Source organism: Aotus nancymaae, unplaced genomic scaffold (assembly GCF_030222135.1).
Source record: "Aotus nancymaae isolate 86718 unplaced genomic scaffold, 86718_ANA_hifiasm-v0.15.2.pri h1tg000025l, whole genome shotgun sequence".
Classification (NCBI taxonomy): domain Eukaryota; kingdom Metazoa; phylum Chordata; class Mammalia; order Primates; family Aotidae; genus Aotus; species Aotus nancymaae.
In genome coordinates, this window is record NW_026988438.1 from 420,475 (window position 1) to 437,087 (window position 16,613).

Below are 16,613 nucleotides of genomic sequence, written 5' to 3' on the forward strand. Positions count from 1 at the left end.
AGTGTTAGGTATCTTAGAAAACCACATAATTTATTTGTGACTGTATGAGAAATACTGTGCTCAGTATCTTTTTTTCACTGGGAATGTTTATTTGAGGGCTTAATAAAGTCTCACAGAACGGTTGCCATATGGATCTGGGATAATGTGTACTGCTTCATTGTTTTTGAAGATTTTACATCAATTACCAGTTTTTAAAAATAAATATGCAGACAATTATCAAGACAAAAGTGTTTTTCAGGATTAACTAAAAAATTCTTAAAAATTAAGGAAGCCGTGTATTCTTTATTCAAATACATGGCCAAACAATCTCTCAGAGATTGTTCAACTTGGGCTTTGGTTCTTCCTAATTCACCTGAGCACTGATTCATTTGCCTTCAGTGGCCATGATTGCCAGAATCTTAATAATATCTTAGAACACACTCTTGTAGTTAATATTCACTAACTATATAAAAAGGACAGTACCTCTCTGCAGTGGGAAAGGTTAAAAAGAGCTGGACTTAACAGACACAGAAAGTGGGCTCAGAAGCAGAACACCTATAAATTCACATTTTATTAGCCTGGTTCACATCCTGCTGGACTCCTCTCTCACTCCACAAGAGAAAATTCCTGTTTACAGGTATAATCTCCATGGGACCATGGAGGAGTATGAATTGTGCTCTATGGAAAGAACCGAAGTCATATTTGGGAATAATAAGCTTCATATGACCTGTGAGGGCTGTACATTTCCTAATCTAAATTATCTAAATTCCTCTTAAGAGATTTATCATCCTCATTCCAATGAACTTAAACTGGAACCGCCTGTGAGCATCAGTTACTTTAAAAATTCTACAGTTAATAAACCAACAAACCTGACAGTGGAGTGTGGCTTAAATTTTTATTTTAAAAATGGAGACAGCAGCATGGCTACAGCACGAAGGGGTTTCTATACTGTCAGCGTGACTGGGCCTCCAAAGCTTAAATATATTGAGTCTTTTTAAATATGTTTTGTCCTTAAAGATGCAGATGGTAGAATTCAAGCAAAATATTATAAATATGTCATCCAACTTTTATCTCGAGTTGTTTAAATTCTTGTTTCAGGTAAACTGTTTCCTTTGAGCCACTCCATAGAGACATGGAGAGCCCCAAGAGCAGCAAACCACAGGGCGCTACGGTGGGAGCCAGAATCCGAAGACAGTTCAAGGGACTTTCTGGGGCTGATTTTGAAACAGTTTTTAAAAAACGGTGAGCAGTTACTTACAGTGTTAATTTACACTTACTGTGGTACATTTGTTATGACTTTCGTTATAACACTGGGGGTTAGAGTTTTTACTTCTCCAATTTCTCCTAGCTCTTATTTTTATACTTATTTTATTAATAACCACATAGCCTGCCTTGCTCTCAAAAATATCTGTAGTTGCTTATAAAAATTCACATAGTAAAATAAAACTTTTTAAATGAGAAAAATCAGGGCACAGAGAAAATGAAGCTCATATTTTATGAAGATGCCAGAGAGTAAGAACTCAAAAATAAATTTGTATATTTCTGCAAAAGAACTAAGGTGGATCATAAATTCAGCTCTGACTCCATCAGACAAAATAAATCGAGAAATATGATCAGTTATAAATTATCATTGTGCATAAGATAAAAAAATACCAGCTGTTCCAGAGAAACACACACTTTGCTACATTGAAGTCTACACAAAACTCTCAGTTGGGCGCCGTGGCTCAGGCCTGTAATCCCAGCACTTTGGGAGGCCAAGGCGGGCAGATCACAAGGTCAAGAGATCGAGACCATCCTGGCCAACATGGTGAAACCCCGTCTCTACTAAAAATACAAAAATTAGCTGGGTGCACCTGCAGTCCCACCTACTCAGGAGTCTGAGGCAGAAGAATTGCTTGAACCCGGGAGGCAGAGGTTGCAGTGAACCGAGATCAAGCCACTGCACTTCAGCCTGGCAACAGAGTGAGACTCTGTCTCAGAAACAAACCAACAAAACTCTTCCATGTTTCATCATAGAAGAAACACTCAGGGACTTTTGGGGAGCATCGTCCTCAATGACAAATCTGCAACACACGGAGATCTCCACAGAGCTGTTTCTCACTGTGGCTGCCCCACCTTATCCACCAACCTCGTGCCAAAGCACAATTTAATATGCAGAGGTCAAAGGGACGGCCAGAACCACACGGTCTCAGCGTGCAGCTTTCTGATTGCCTAACTTTGTTCAAGGATACATTTTTATGCTATTAAGACGAGTGGATGGATCACGATGCATATCCTTCAGGCTATTTTTTTAGTATTAATTTTCAAAAAACAAGCCTTAGTAAGAGTTGGATCACCAAGGCTACATTCTGCGGCAATGCCCTAGAGTTTCGGCGTTGCATACAGCTGATCCTGATTGACGGTCTATCCAATCCAAACTTCCAAAATCGCTGCTGTCAGAACCTTATGGGATGCGAGTCTGAATCATTTCTAACTCTAATTACAAAAAGGTTTCCCACGGCGACATCTTCACGCAGAGCCAAGGTTATTTTAGAAAACAGCCCTGGCTGTGCTACAGCGTATCCATTATAACATCATATACACGACACCTAAGCTCCTCAAAAGTGGGGATCTTTGTCCATCTTCTTTACTGCTACTAGAAATAATGTCTGGCATAATGTTGATATTCAAACAGAACTTGCTTGATTACTGAATGAATGAATACAGAATGAATGATCTGAGTAAAAGTAGACGAAATCACTATCCCACAAAACGGCAGTTCTTAGCATTTTCAAGAACAAGAACCCTTTTTCAAAGTAAAAAATTGTAACGATAACTTTGCTAACCCCCAAATGTTTAGAGTTACTCCTTTTTCACAAAATTGGTCAGGAAACTTGTAATGAACAGAGCTCCTAGAAATCAATGGTGATTAATAGTGGGATTTATGTCATATTATTTACATGAATACATTTACATTTAATAAGTAGTAGTATGTAACATCTTTACTGTATGTAGATAATGCTTTATGTATATTTGTACTTACAGATGCATTGTATTACCCTGGATGTCCCACAGGGATACATAGTCCACGGATTAGGAAGCCCTAGATAAAAGCTTCGCCTTTATTATGCTGGTGTTGAAATTGATCTCAAATGATATTTCAAATTGCCCACCAAAGCTGTAGAAAACAGTATGGTTCAGTGCGTGTTTTGTGAACTCTGCAGTCCTACCTTTGAATTGTGGCTCAAGAATCAGTAATAAGATGCCAATGTCCTTTTATGTTGCTGTTACATTTCTCCACAAATGTTATATACTCAATGAGCTAATTTCATACCAGGCCAACAGGGCAAACAGTAGCCCCAACAGTTCCCTGGTAAAATACTGAAAATCAATGTGATACTAACGAATGGATATTGCTTTAATATTTTGTACTCAGTATTTTGTTTACGTTTATCCAAAAGAAAATCTCAATAATCAATGGACCTTTGTGTCTGTAACAGGGACTCAGGGATCCCTTTCATCTTCTCCTGTTCTCTCAGCGCCAGACAATAGTCTTCCTATTGTAGTTATTACTGACATTAATGCAAATATTTCTGACAAGTGGAAAATCTTCTTGTAATTAAATTTCTGTTGTACCTTAATGTTTGTTCCCTAAAGAAAGTTCCTGTTAACAGATTTCAAGCTGTGATCATAATATTTGCTTCCTATGTTATCAAAAGTTGTAATCTGTTTTCTTTCCTGGACAGCACTCAAAGTAGCTGTAAGATTTTCTTTTTTAAAAACTGGAAATGGTACTTTTTTTTCAAAGTTTGGATGAATGTTCTTAAATATCAACTTAGAGTCTCAAGAGTGAAGGAGAGCATTAGGAATCCTAGTAGAAGAATTTGATTTCGAAGATACAGTCTCAGCAAAGGTCACAGTCCAGGAACTACTGACTTTTTTAGAGGTGGATGTGGAAGTTGGAGAGAGGTACGTCAAAGGAAGGGAATTTACATGTGCTTTTAGACTCACAGTCTTTGATAATAAGTTACTACTTTTGAATATCATATAAATCAACTCCGAAAATACTTTCATTGATTTCAACTTCTCCTTTCTTTAGGTTTTCACTAATTTACATATGAAGAGTCTATCTTAGCAAAAATACGACTAATGATGTTCATTACAATAAAATTTCAGCTTTCCCAGATAATTACCTTTGAGCCAACTATGCATGCTACCAAATTTCTTTATGAAAAGACGGATTTCAACATAGGCAAAAGTCAGCTTTTTAAACTCTTGTATTTGATGTTATCATGTACCTATTTGGAGACTTTCTTTTTTTTTTAAATGAGTTGGAGACTTGCTCTGCCACCCAGGCTGGAGTGCGATGGCGTGATCTTGGCTCACTGCAACCTCTGCCTCCCAGGTTCACTGGATAGTCCTGCCTCAGCCGTCTGAGTAGCTGGGATTACAGGTGCCTGCCACCATGCCTGGCTAATTTTTGTATTTTTAGTAGAGACGGAGGTCTTACCATCTTGGTCAGCTTGGTGTCAAACTCCTGGCCTGAGGTGATCCACCCGTCTTGGCCTCCCAAAGTGCTGGGATTATAGGCATGAGCCACTGTGCCCAGCCCTATTTTGAGCTTTTTGAGATTACTTTTAACTTTTTAAAAAACTAGAGCTCCCTCAAATGTATAAATGCTTTTAAAAATTTTCCAATTAAATAACATTTATTTTAAAAGTAGAATTATAGTACAAAAAACATTTATAGAGAAAATCTGTGGTCCCCTCTGTACTAATCAATACTTATAAAACATAGACATGATAATAAAAAGTGCTGCCGAAACAACTAACCCTACAGCAGCTCCGTGAACTTGAGCCTTCGTCTCGCATCGTCAAAGAAGCCAAATGCTCATTTCTTACAATATATCAAAGTATCAAGCGCTCGCGGCCACAGGAATGGCAAAGGCACAGTCTGGTCTCAAACAAAACTGGGATGGGTGGTCATTAACTGAGTTGGAGCAAGGAGAGTCCCCAGAAATTGAGGTTTTTGTTTAACAAATGAAAAGAATAACCTCAGAGAAATTAAGTGATGTAACCAAGGTGTCAGGGTAGTTTGACATTACTCGAGAACAAGAATTTAAAGCTGTTAACTTCTGATCCAATAGTCTTTATCTCACACTCCTTCTTAATAGAGATCTCATGCTGGAACATTTTTATTCATGGATGTTTAACAGCCTTGGGAATGGAGAATCCATATTGCCCAGATGGAAATCAAATTTTAGTTTTTCAAAAAAATTTTAGAAATTCTTTCTTCTACTACATCTGCAAAACTAAATCATGGCTCCTGCAGACATAAGCTATCAACTGGCTATGGACATCCAGAAAATGAATCTCTAGAACATCTGAAGGAAGGAGGATTTATTGCTTATCACAAACGACTTAAATAACCAAGGAGTAGGTAAGTTCAGAGACTTCTAATTTTCATTAATAGATAAGTTATATACAACTTGTTCTCATTTCAAAGATGAATTGCCTATTTGTAGTAGTTAAACAAATAAAAATAACCACGGAATAGACTCCGAGGTTCCACAGTCTTAAAATGGACCCTCTGAGTTATTAACATTTTAGCCAACAGATGTTTCCTTCAATGAGCAGCATTACAGACTCCTGATCAAGGTAAAAATAAAGCAGGAATCGGCACAGGCTTTGTTATAAATATTTGACAAATTCATTTTGCTACCACAATTATAAAATAATTGATTTTTCAATAAAATGTTTACATTTATTCACCACTGAAATTTTACTTGCTAGTACTAATTCTAGGCATTTGACTATTCTCTTTTGAAAGCAAAAATGTAATTTCCCCATCTACTAATGCCGTCAGAGAGATGCTGAGCCATCCTAAAGACAGACTTCAGTGTGCCCCAACCAGTCAATCACAATCAGAAGTCCCAACTCCCAAGTTAACCAACTGAACAATGTTCTAAACCCCAAGACTTGTTTCCGGTGCCACGTACTTCTCTAGAGCTCTAAAGGAATGATTACCAGGGCAAAGAGATCGCACTCAGCGGTATTCAGCATCCTTCAGTCTGATGAAGAACTCACTCCCAGTGAAATGTTTTCTCGCTTACCTGTCCGGTACACACACCCACACACATGCACACATACACTCCCTCACTGCTAGCCTTCAGCAAATTAGGAAATATGACAGACAACTGGTATTGAGGAATATCTAATGGTAGAAAATTAATCTCTCAGTGGTAGGACTAACCAAAATTATAGGTCATAAGCATTATAGCTTCATGCCACTATATATGAAAATCAGCTCGTTTCCTGAGAATTCTATTTTACAACCAGGTGGAGCTCAAACTTTCAACTGCAGTCCTGCCACTTACAATGTACCTTCATTCTAGTTACTTCTTTTTAAATTTCTTTTTTAAATCCTAAAATGGGGATAAAAATAGTTTCTAGAGAGATTCTGTGTGTGTGTGTGTGTCTGTGTGTGTGTGTGTGTGTATGGCTTAGCCCAGTGCCCAAGAAGTGTTACCTATTCACATTGTATCCCTTTCTGAAAAAAGCCAACAATATTAAGATTATTGTATTTGAGAACACATTTACAGATCAGGTCCCCCTCCTTCCCACTCCACCCCCCGACCCACACACACACAAAAAAAAAAAAAAAAGAAAAAGAAAGAATGAAAAGAAAAGCTTTGTTGCTATTGGCAACATATTTCTTAAAATGTATGTTCTTTTTATGGAAGATGTTATTAGGAGTGCATAATATTAAATGTACAGTTACATACACAAATCTTGTTACAAAATGAATTTCCAAAAACATGAAATGTAACTAAGAGTAAGAGACTAAGGGAACATGAGAATATGAGAAACAAGCTTAATATATGAAAAGAATGGACAGTAATAAATAATATAATAAAAATTTACCCAGGCATAAATAATTATATATTTGGGAAAAGTTATGACACTATACTATGAGATTTCATAAAGCAACTTATATTATTTCTCAGCACTGTTAACTACCATATTTATTAGTTTGGTGCAAAGTAATTACTGTCTTTACCATTAAAAGTAATGGCGAGGCCGGGGTGGTGGCTCTTGCCTGTAATGCCAGCACTTTGGGAGACTGTGGCGGGCGGATCACGAGGTCAGGAGTTGGAGACCATTCTGGCCAACATAGTGAAACCCCATCCTACTAAGGGTACAAAAATTAGCCAGCCATGATGGTGGGAGCCTGTAGTCCCAGCTACTCAGGAGTGTGAGACAGGAGAATTGCTTGAACCCGGGAGGTGGAGGTTGCAGTGAGCTGAGATCACACCACTGCACTCCAGCCTGGGCAACAGAGCAAGAATCCGTCTCAAAAAAAAAAAAGTAATGGCCATTTTGGCCATTACTTTTGTACCAACCTAATATGAAATGTAATATCAAAATGATTGTGTAATACTGTAGTATTTTGGTCACTGTATAATGATAAGGTTATTTCTTGTAACTATTGAATAATATTTAATTTTTATGTTACATACATTAAATCAAAAAATTGATGTAGGTTTCTAACATTTTTGTAAATCCTGATTTCTTTTTCTTTTTCTCCTTTTTAATTTATTTTATTGCACTTCGGATTCTGGGGTACATGTGCAGAACATGCAGGATTGCTGTATAGGTACACACATGGCAATGTGGTTTGCTGCCTCTATCCCCATCACAGTATATCTGGCATTTCTCCCCATGTTATCCCTCCCCACCTCCCTAGCCCCCACTGTCCCTCCCCTAGATGCCCCCAACAGACCCCAGTGTGTGATGCTTCCCTCCCTGCATCCATGTGTTCTCATTGTTCAACACCCGCCTATGAGTGAGAACTTGCAGTGTTTAATTTTCTGTTCTTGTGTGAGTTGCTGAGAATGATGGTTTCCAGATTCATCCATGTCCCTACAAAAGACACGAACTCATCGTTTTTTATGGCTGCATAGTATTCCATGGTGTATATATACCACATTTTCCTTGTCCAGTCTATTATCAATGGGCATTTGGGTTGGTTCCAAGTCTTTGCTATTGTAAACCGTGCTGCAATGAACATACGTGTGCATGTGTCTTTATAATAGAACGATTTATAATCCTTTTGGTATATACTCAGTAATGGGATTGCTGGGTCAAATGGAATTTCTGTTTCTAGATCCTTGAGGAATCGCCACACTGTCTTCCACAATGGTTGAACTAATTTACACTCCCACCGACAGTGTAAAAGTGTTCCTATTTCTCCACATCCTCTCTAGCATCTATTGTCTCCAGATTTTTTAATGATCGCCATTCTAACTGGCATGAGATGGTATCTCAATGTGGTTTTGGTTTGCATTTCTCTAATGACCAGTGATGATGAGCATTTTTTCATATGTTTGTTGGCCTCATATATGTCTTCTTTTGTAAAGTTCTGTTTATATCCTTTGCCTACTTTTGGATTGGGCTTGTTTGTTTTTTTCTTGTAAATCTGTTTTAGTTCTTTGTAGATTCTGGATATTAGGCCTTTGTCAGATGGGTACATGGCAAAAATTTTTTCCCATTCTGTTGGTTTCTGGTTCACTCTAGTGATTGTTACTTTTGCTCTGCAGAAGCTCTGGAGTTTAATTAGATCCCACGTGTCTATTTTGGCTTTTGTTGCCAATGCTTTTGGTGTTTTAGTCATGAAGTCCTTGCCTATGCCTATGTCCTGGATGGTTTTGCCTAGGTTTTCTTCTAGGGTTTTTATGGTGTTACGTCTTATGTTTAAGTCTTTAATCCAGTGTAAGGTGTCAGGAAGGGGTCCAGTTTCTGCTTTCTGCACATGGCTAGTCAGTTTTCCCAACACCATTTATTAAACAGGGAATCCTTTCCCCATTGCTTGTTTTTGTCAGGTTTGTCAAAGATCAGATGGTTGTAGATGTGTGGTTTTGCGTCCGAGGCCTCTGTTCTGTTCTATTGGTCTATATCTCTGTTTTGGTACCAGTACCATGCTGTTTTGATTACTGTAGCCTTGTAGTATAGTTTGAAGTCTGGTAGTGTGATGCCTCCAGCTTTGTTCTTTTTGCTTAGAATTGACTTGGCTATGCTGGCTCTCTTTTGGTTCCATATGAAGTTTAAGGTGGTTTTATCCAGTTCTGTGAAGAGGTTCATAGGGAGCTTGATGGGGATAGCATTAAATCTATAAATTACTTTGGACAGCATGGCCATTTTCACGATATTGATTCTTCCTAACCATGAGCATGGAATGTTTCTCTATCTGTTTGTGTCCTGTCTTACTTCCTTAAGCAGTGGTTTGTAGTTCTCCTTGAAGGGGTCCTTTACATCCTTTGTTAGTTGTATTCCTAGGTATTTTATTCTCTTTGAGCAATTGTAAATGGCAGTTTGTTCTTGAATTGGCTCTCTTTAATTCTGTTATTGGTGTATAGGAATGCTTGTGATTTCTGCATATTAATTTTGTATCTTGAGACTTTGCTGAAGTTGCTTATCAGTTTCAGGAGATTTTGGGCTGAGCCAATGGGGTCTTCTAAATATACAATCATGTCATCTAATCCTGATATTTTTCTAGGTGAGCCACATTATGTCATGATCTTCAGAAAGCATTTTCTAAAATAATAAATTCTAAGAAATGGATAATTTATGGATAAATTCTAATAATAATTATGGGATTTTCTCAAGAAAATCCCTATTCTTAAATCCCTATTCTTAAAGTCTGTCTTGTCTTTAATTTCCTATTCTTAAATTCTCTCTCTTCTCTTCTCTTTCTCTCCCTCCCCTCCATCTCCCACCTCCTGTTCTCCTTTTAAAATTGAGTCCTAAAATCTAGAGTTCCCTGCTGACACATAAATGTTGAAGGTAGTTACTAAAGCCTTAGGAAGCCCTTTGGCATTACAATATCAACTAATATCATGTTGGAGTGTCCAAATGACCACATGGTGACTTAGGATTAAACAGATCTTTCAGTATGACACTATATATTTTTTAAAAACTGAGCTAAAACATGAACATTTTAAATAGTGAGGATTTCTATTAAATCAAGGCTGAGGTAACGAAATAAAGAAAAGAGATTTCTCCATGTCATTTTTGATCGAAATTCACATGAGAAATGTCAATATATGTGAATCCCTTTAACAAAATTCTCCATGTTACCTGACATAGAACATAACATTGGAGAGAATTCAGTGAGAATTCATCTTTTCATCATGTACCTCTTTCTTTAATGCTTGTTTAGGTTTTGACCAATCAGGATAACTCAAGGACATCTCAAAAGAGAGATACTGTCCCTTGATCTTTTACTGCCTAAACTCTCCTTTTATTTACTTATTTTGAGTGAAGGGTTTGGAGAAAAGGATTAATCATTGCTAATGAATTTGGTGCTGGTGAAAAATGCCAGATGGGCGATCACGGTGACTGACGTTCTTTTATGCAGAGGCAAAACCAGAACATTTTCCCCAGGCCTTTGCTTTCAGGTGCAACCAGGAGTGCTGGGCTAGCTTGCATTTCCAGACCTATACAATCTCTCCTTCAGTAATCAGCATTTTCACATTTCGGCAGGTATCATTTCTGATAGGCATATTCTAACTACACAGAAATCACTATTTCTCATTACTCATTTCTCAGACAGCTTTTACAAAAATAGGATTACCAATATCTTTTGGGATATGTTATATAGTATTTTAGAAAGACAAACTTAGAAAAAACAAAGTTATTTCATAATGATGTTTTGTTCTTTCAGGCATCTAATTTAGAAGAGATTTATGCCAAATAGATGGTTTTGTATGTGCTAGGCCAAACTACCCATGTTAGAACATTTCTGACTTAAAAAAAAAATCATATTAACTCATGCTGCTGTTCTCAACTAGTGTGCCAAGGGTAATCTTCAATTAAAGTGAGATAGCAATGGAAGATGCCACAATACGTTTTTTGATAATTATTACTTCTTCAGAATAATTAATATTTATTGTGCCTACAAAGTGCTAGTCACCAGAATTTTGAAAGACAATTTTTATTTTCAAAAAAATCTAAGACTCCAAGGATTAGATTACTTAGCTGAGGTCACCTAGATTACAAACAGAAAGCATCATGATACGCTCTAAATTCGTATGAACATCAACTCACTATTTCATAGTGTTTCCCTGCTGTCGAATCTCCATCTCCAGAACACACCACTAGTCTCCTGTGTTCAGCTCTTTCCGAGATATTTCCAATTTACTCTTGCTATGTTCAAAATTGAATTTTAATATTCACTCACTAACTAGCTCCTATTCTGTTATTTGTAACACAGTTACAAATGCCTTTTGGAATCACATTTAATTTTTCTATCATTTACAGCCATAGTATTCAGGTAGTTAATCTCCTATTTTTTCCTTCAAAATTCCTTTTGGCTTTCAACAATAACAGGACTTTTAAATATATATATTTATATATATATATAAAAATATAAATATTTATATATATATATAAATATATATACACACACACTAATATAAGAAAAAATTAAAATTCAATGTCTCTTTGAATACCACTATATATAGAAGAAATAAGTTATGGTGTTCTATTGTGCCACTGGGTGACTATAGTTAACAATAAGGTATATTTCAAAATAGCTAAAAGAGAGGATTTTGAATGCTCTCACCACAAGGAGATGATAAATGTCTGAGGTGACTGATGTTACATTCCTTTTCCAAGTCATTCTGCAAAACTTCATCCAGCTGATCTATAACAAAGCTTTTTATGAATAGCTCTTGCCTTAAAAACCTTCAGCAAGTTGTCCTGAGTCTAAAACACTGCTGGGAAAATACAGCTCTCTGTAATCTTGGCGTACTTTCTGTCTTCAGTATCACTTCTCTAAAACGAGCAGTCCCTCCGGCTAGCCATGACATATTTTTCCTTCCATCCTTTGTTTATGTCTGACAAGCTGTTGCCACTTTTCCTTAAATAATACCTTTTTGTTGAGCATTCGTTGAACATGCCAGCTCCTTTACAAACCCATCTCCAAGTCTCATTTTCTGCTTCCTTCATGTCTTGGATTGAAAGTATCTATTTAAATACTTGTTTACTTAACTCTGCCTTACAGTATTCTCTTTGTATTTTTTGTATATGTTTTCTTGAGAGCAAAACCAGGTCTTAATTGCCCCTGTCTTGGCTGTATAACAGCATCCAGGAAGTAGAAAAGGACTAATAAACTCTGGTTGATTTATTGATTGGGATTAATGTTGCCTTCTCCAGCAGACATTTATTTTAAAACATAAAGCTGTGACTTTTAAAATACTTTATAAATTTTTGCGAAATTTAAATAGTAGCATCTTAGAAAATTTTTAAAACACCAAGGATTGGATAAAGGGTGAATTCCTAATCCACAAAGGTTAGGTTTTAGATGTGTGAACAGTTCAGTAATTTCCTACACAGACAACTATTTTCAAAAAATCATAATTATATTTTAATTCTATATCTTTGATAAAACAGAACCTGAGCAATTTAGCTCATTTATGTGTGTTGCTTAAACAAAACCTGAAACCACATTATTTAGTTATCCCAGAGTCAGAGACTCTTGGTAAACTTAACTTACCATTTGAAGTCATTGTTGTAAATACTGCATCATAAAGGGAAGCTCTGTTTTTAGATATTTAATTCTACTAAGGTTATTAAACTTGATGTTACAAAATTTATAAATATATTGCCAAATATTAGCACTTTATATATATTTAGCAAAGTTTACAAAACTGGAACAAAAAACCGAGCATGTGAAAATATTAAAATATGGAAAAGGAGTAAAACAACTCTATAATTTTACAAATGTTACAGTAGGCACCAACATTTGTAGTTAATTATCTGATTCTTTGGATCACAGAAATTGTGATGGAATAAAATATAAAGCAATAAAATAAAAGGGAGGACAACTTCTAACATTTATTACAAGCAGACAGATCAAATTTAATTCTATCATTAATGAGTATATACCTTGGACAAGCTAATTAACAGCTCTGAATTTCCAGTTTCTTCATCTGAAAAATGGTGTAATAATTCTTATCTGTAATTATGGTGAGAATCACGTGATCATATATGTGAAGTCTCTAGAACAGTGAGCAGATGAACATGAGTCATTTGCTTATTTTCTTTACCAGCTCAGTGGAATTCTGAGTAACAAATGACCTACAACTGGAGTCAACTTTTCCTGCTTCAGTCTTCCCTTTCAGATACTTTTTATTCACTTTCTTGACATCATTGTTCAACTCTAGAAGCACGAATATCATTTCTAAGCGGGAAGAACGTGGTCTCCATTTTTAAGTTATCCGTCACCTGCACACATTGACTTCCTTGCTCATTGTCTGGGTCCTTCGCCCACTACTTCCTGACCACCTCTGGGTTGCTCAGACCTCAGTGAGTAGCTTTCGTGTTACCTCGAGCTCTATGTGTAGGTAAGGATGTTGTTTGCTTCCCCTTCAGTATGATAATGCATCCACCTATAGCCCCAGCTGAGTCCTTTGGAACTAGAGTCCAACTTGACTTTTATCTATACAGTGCTATCAGTTTTTATAATTCTCACTACAATCTAACACTTTCTTAAGTGATAAATGTCCCAAAAGTTGGGGCCTCATCATTTCCAGGACAGCTTAGTGAAGTCTATATCCAAGTGAATGAAAAATGCTCGTGTCTAAGAAGCTCTATCCCATCAGTTCAATATAATTTAGAGCTTGTTTCTCTCTTATCTCCCATGGCCTGGCTGCGGGATTAACAGGAAAAATGAGAGTGACCAGAGTTTGTAGATATCCAGGAGTTTATCGCCTAGTGGAATCTTCGTTGTGGTTTCTATCCTGCTTGAAAAATCCAGTCACTACCATGTTGATAATATCGCTTTAATGGCTAGAAATAGGTAAAAGAATCCAAACCAGATCACAGTGAATATTAGATTCCCCTAGGGAAATTTTATAAGGTGTGTCTGCCTGGTCCCTACCCAAAACAATTAAATCAGAATCAGCTAGGATATGACGCCCTGAAAGGAGCTGAACACACACGTTTGTCTCCTGAGACTTCTGTGCGTGGCCACCTCTCTGGCCACTGAGCAGGCTAGGGTTTCAGGTTCTTAGTGTATTAATAGATTAAAAGTTCCCGAGCAATACAATTGTATTTGCATGTTTTCTCTGCTCTGAGGAAAATTTCTTGTCATTGGCGGTAGCAGATGCCAGGACAACACATGAGGTTAAACTTTACAAGTTTAATTGATTTTTATTTCCAGAAAAGATGACCCAAGAAAATGCATTTCAGAAGATTAATTTTTATCTATATTTTGTCTTTGATGAGAAAACTTTATCTGAGAATTGCCGTAAAACTTCCATGAATTCTCTGACCATTTTGAAACATCAGTAAAGCAGGAAATGAAACCACTTATTGATCAGGGTGATAAAACGTACGAGCTTTACGTGTAGCCTCTACGCAGTGTTTCTTTAAACCACCTGGTTTCTTTAAGGTGCAATTTAAGGAGCTGTTATCAATTCATGTTGCTTGAGCTGTGTTTACATTGAGATTTCGTTTCCTTTCTTAAGTACTTTAAACATAATAGGTTCAAGGATGGTCAGTGAGTCCAGACACTCAATAACTGGTTTTTGATGATGGTAATGACGAAGCTGTGAAATGAGGGTTTTTGTGTTTACTTACACTGAATGTCTTACTGAAGTTCAGAGTGGCCGGGCACAGTGGCTCATGCCTGTAATCCCAGAGCTTTGGGAGGCCAAGGTGGGCAGATCGCAAGGTCAGGAAATCAAGACCATCCTGGCCAACATGGTAAAACCCCATCCCTACTACAAATACAAAAGTTAGCACGGTGGCACGTGCCTGTAATCCCAGCTACTCAGGATGCTGAGGCAGGAGAATCGCTTGAATCTGGGAAGCGGAGGCTGCAGTGAGCTGAGATCACGCCACTGCACTCCAGCCCAGGAGACAGAGCAAGACTCCATCTCAAAAAATAAAAACGATAATAAAATGATAAAGTTCAGACTTCAGGCTGTCTTGTCAGTTTGCTTTCAGGTTAGATAATGTCATTGTCGTATTAGTCCACTGCTTCCGTGTCTTCGTTTTCTTAGTGCAGAATCCAAAAACAAAAAGAAAGAAAACGATGGCTGTGTTTTCTTAAAACAAGCTGGGATCTTCTACGCATGAGGCAGGTAACGCAGAAGAACCCCACACGCTGCTTCACTGTTTTTCTTTCCCCCTCTAGTGCCCTCACCGTTTTTTTTCTTTGTTTTTGCCTCCCTTCCCTGCTCTTCAGGCCGCGTTCCCACAGGTAATGCTGTGAAGTGGGGGTTCAGGGTCAGGGGCCAGTGGGCTCGCTTTCACGGATGCAGCTCTGACTGTGACCCAGTGCATCCCTTTCCCCTGAGCGGAGCGTTTGTCTTCTCAGCATGAATCGCTTACATGCAGAGCAGGATAGGATCCTGCAGACCGTTTGAGGATCGACATTTGGAGAGTTAAGACTCACACGAGGTTTAATTGCATTACAGTTGAGGAGAAAATAAATATTGAACCATTGCTAACACCTCATTATGGTTTGAGAATTTAAAATTCCTGATTGGCCTAAGTACCAAAACGTAGGCTTCTAACGTCTGACGTGACCAGCGCCTGCAGGCTAAAACAGTCATAGCCAGTTGGTGCAGTGGCTTCTCCATAGAACAAAGAATAGCCAAAAACACTACACAGATCCCTTGCAATCAAAGAGACTGAACTTTAAAAGCTAACTTTACTGCCTGATTCTGAAGTTTTTATTTTCTTTGCCAGACAGGTTCAAAAAGAATGTCTGTTTTCATTTCATCAAGCTTAATCCATACATAACATCCTTTCCCACTATTTACTCGACTACGGCTATCAAATGAAGATATGATGTCTGTGTTTGGGTTAGTTACTTTAAATTCTGATGACCATGATGTAATCACTGTAATCAAGAAAAGCTTGTCTGTCTTTAGAGTTAGGTCCTTAGCCGTTGGCCTGGCACACTTTTGAGCCTTTTCATTAAGCTAACCACAATGTTGCCTAATTTGTAATTATCAGTGAGCATGCTTTACAGAATCTGTGGTCCTAAATTAAAGCTTATTCCACTGTGTGTGTGTGTGTGGTTTTTTTAATGGTAATTATTGTTGTTCTGGCAAAACCGTTAACAAATATTTAGATAAGAAAACTTTATCAGCAGTATATTTTTTTTTACTATACTGATGCGTTTGTGCATTTGAGTACTTCTTTCTAATTATGTATTTTTTTTTGGTAATTGTATCTGAAGTGCAGATTCTCCTTTGCTCAAGCAAATGTTTAGAGAAACTTTAAATTTTAAAAATATTTAAGTTGTAAAAAGAGGAAAATTGTAATGCGTAGACACATGAATATAAAATGTTCTTTCAATCTTTGTGTTTTTTAAACAATTAAGGTTTATATAAATAAAATAGGACTCATTTTATTTATATAGAAAATACACATATTCCTAATATGGGGAAAGTTAAACTATTGTAACAAAAACCCCACAATATTCCCATTCTAGACACCAGTTTTTAAGAATTACAGAATTGATGGCTCACACCTATAATCCCAGCACTTTGGGAGGCTGAGGCAGGCAGATCACCTGAGGTCAGGAGTTCAAGACCAGTCTGACCAACATGGAGAAACCCTGTCTCTACTAAAAATACA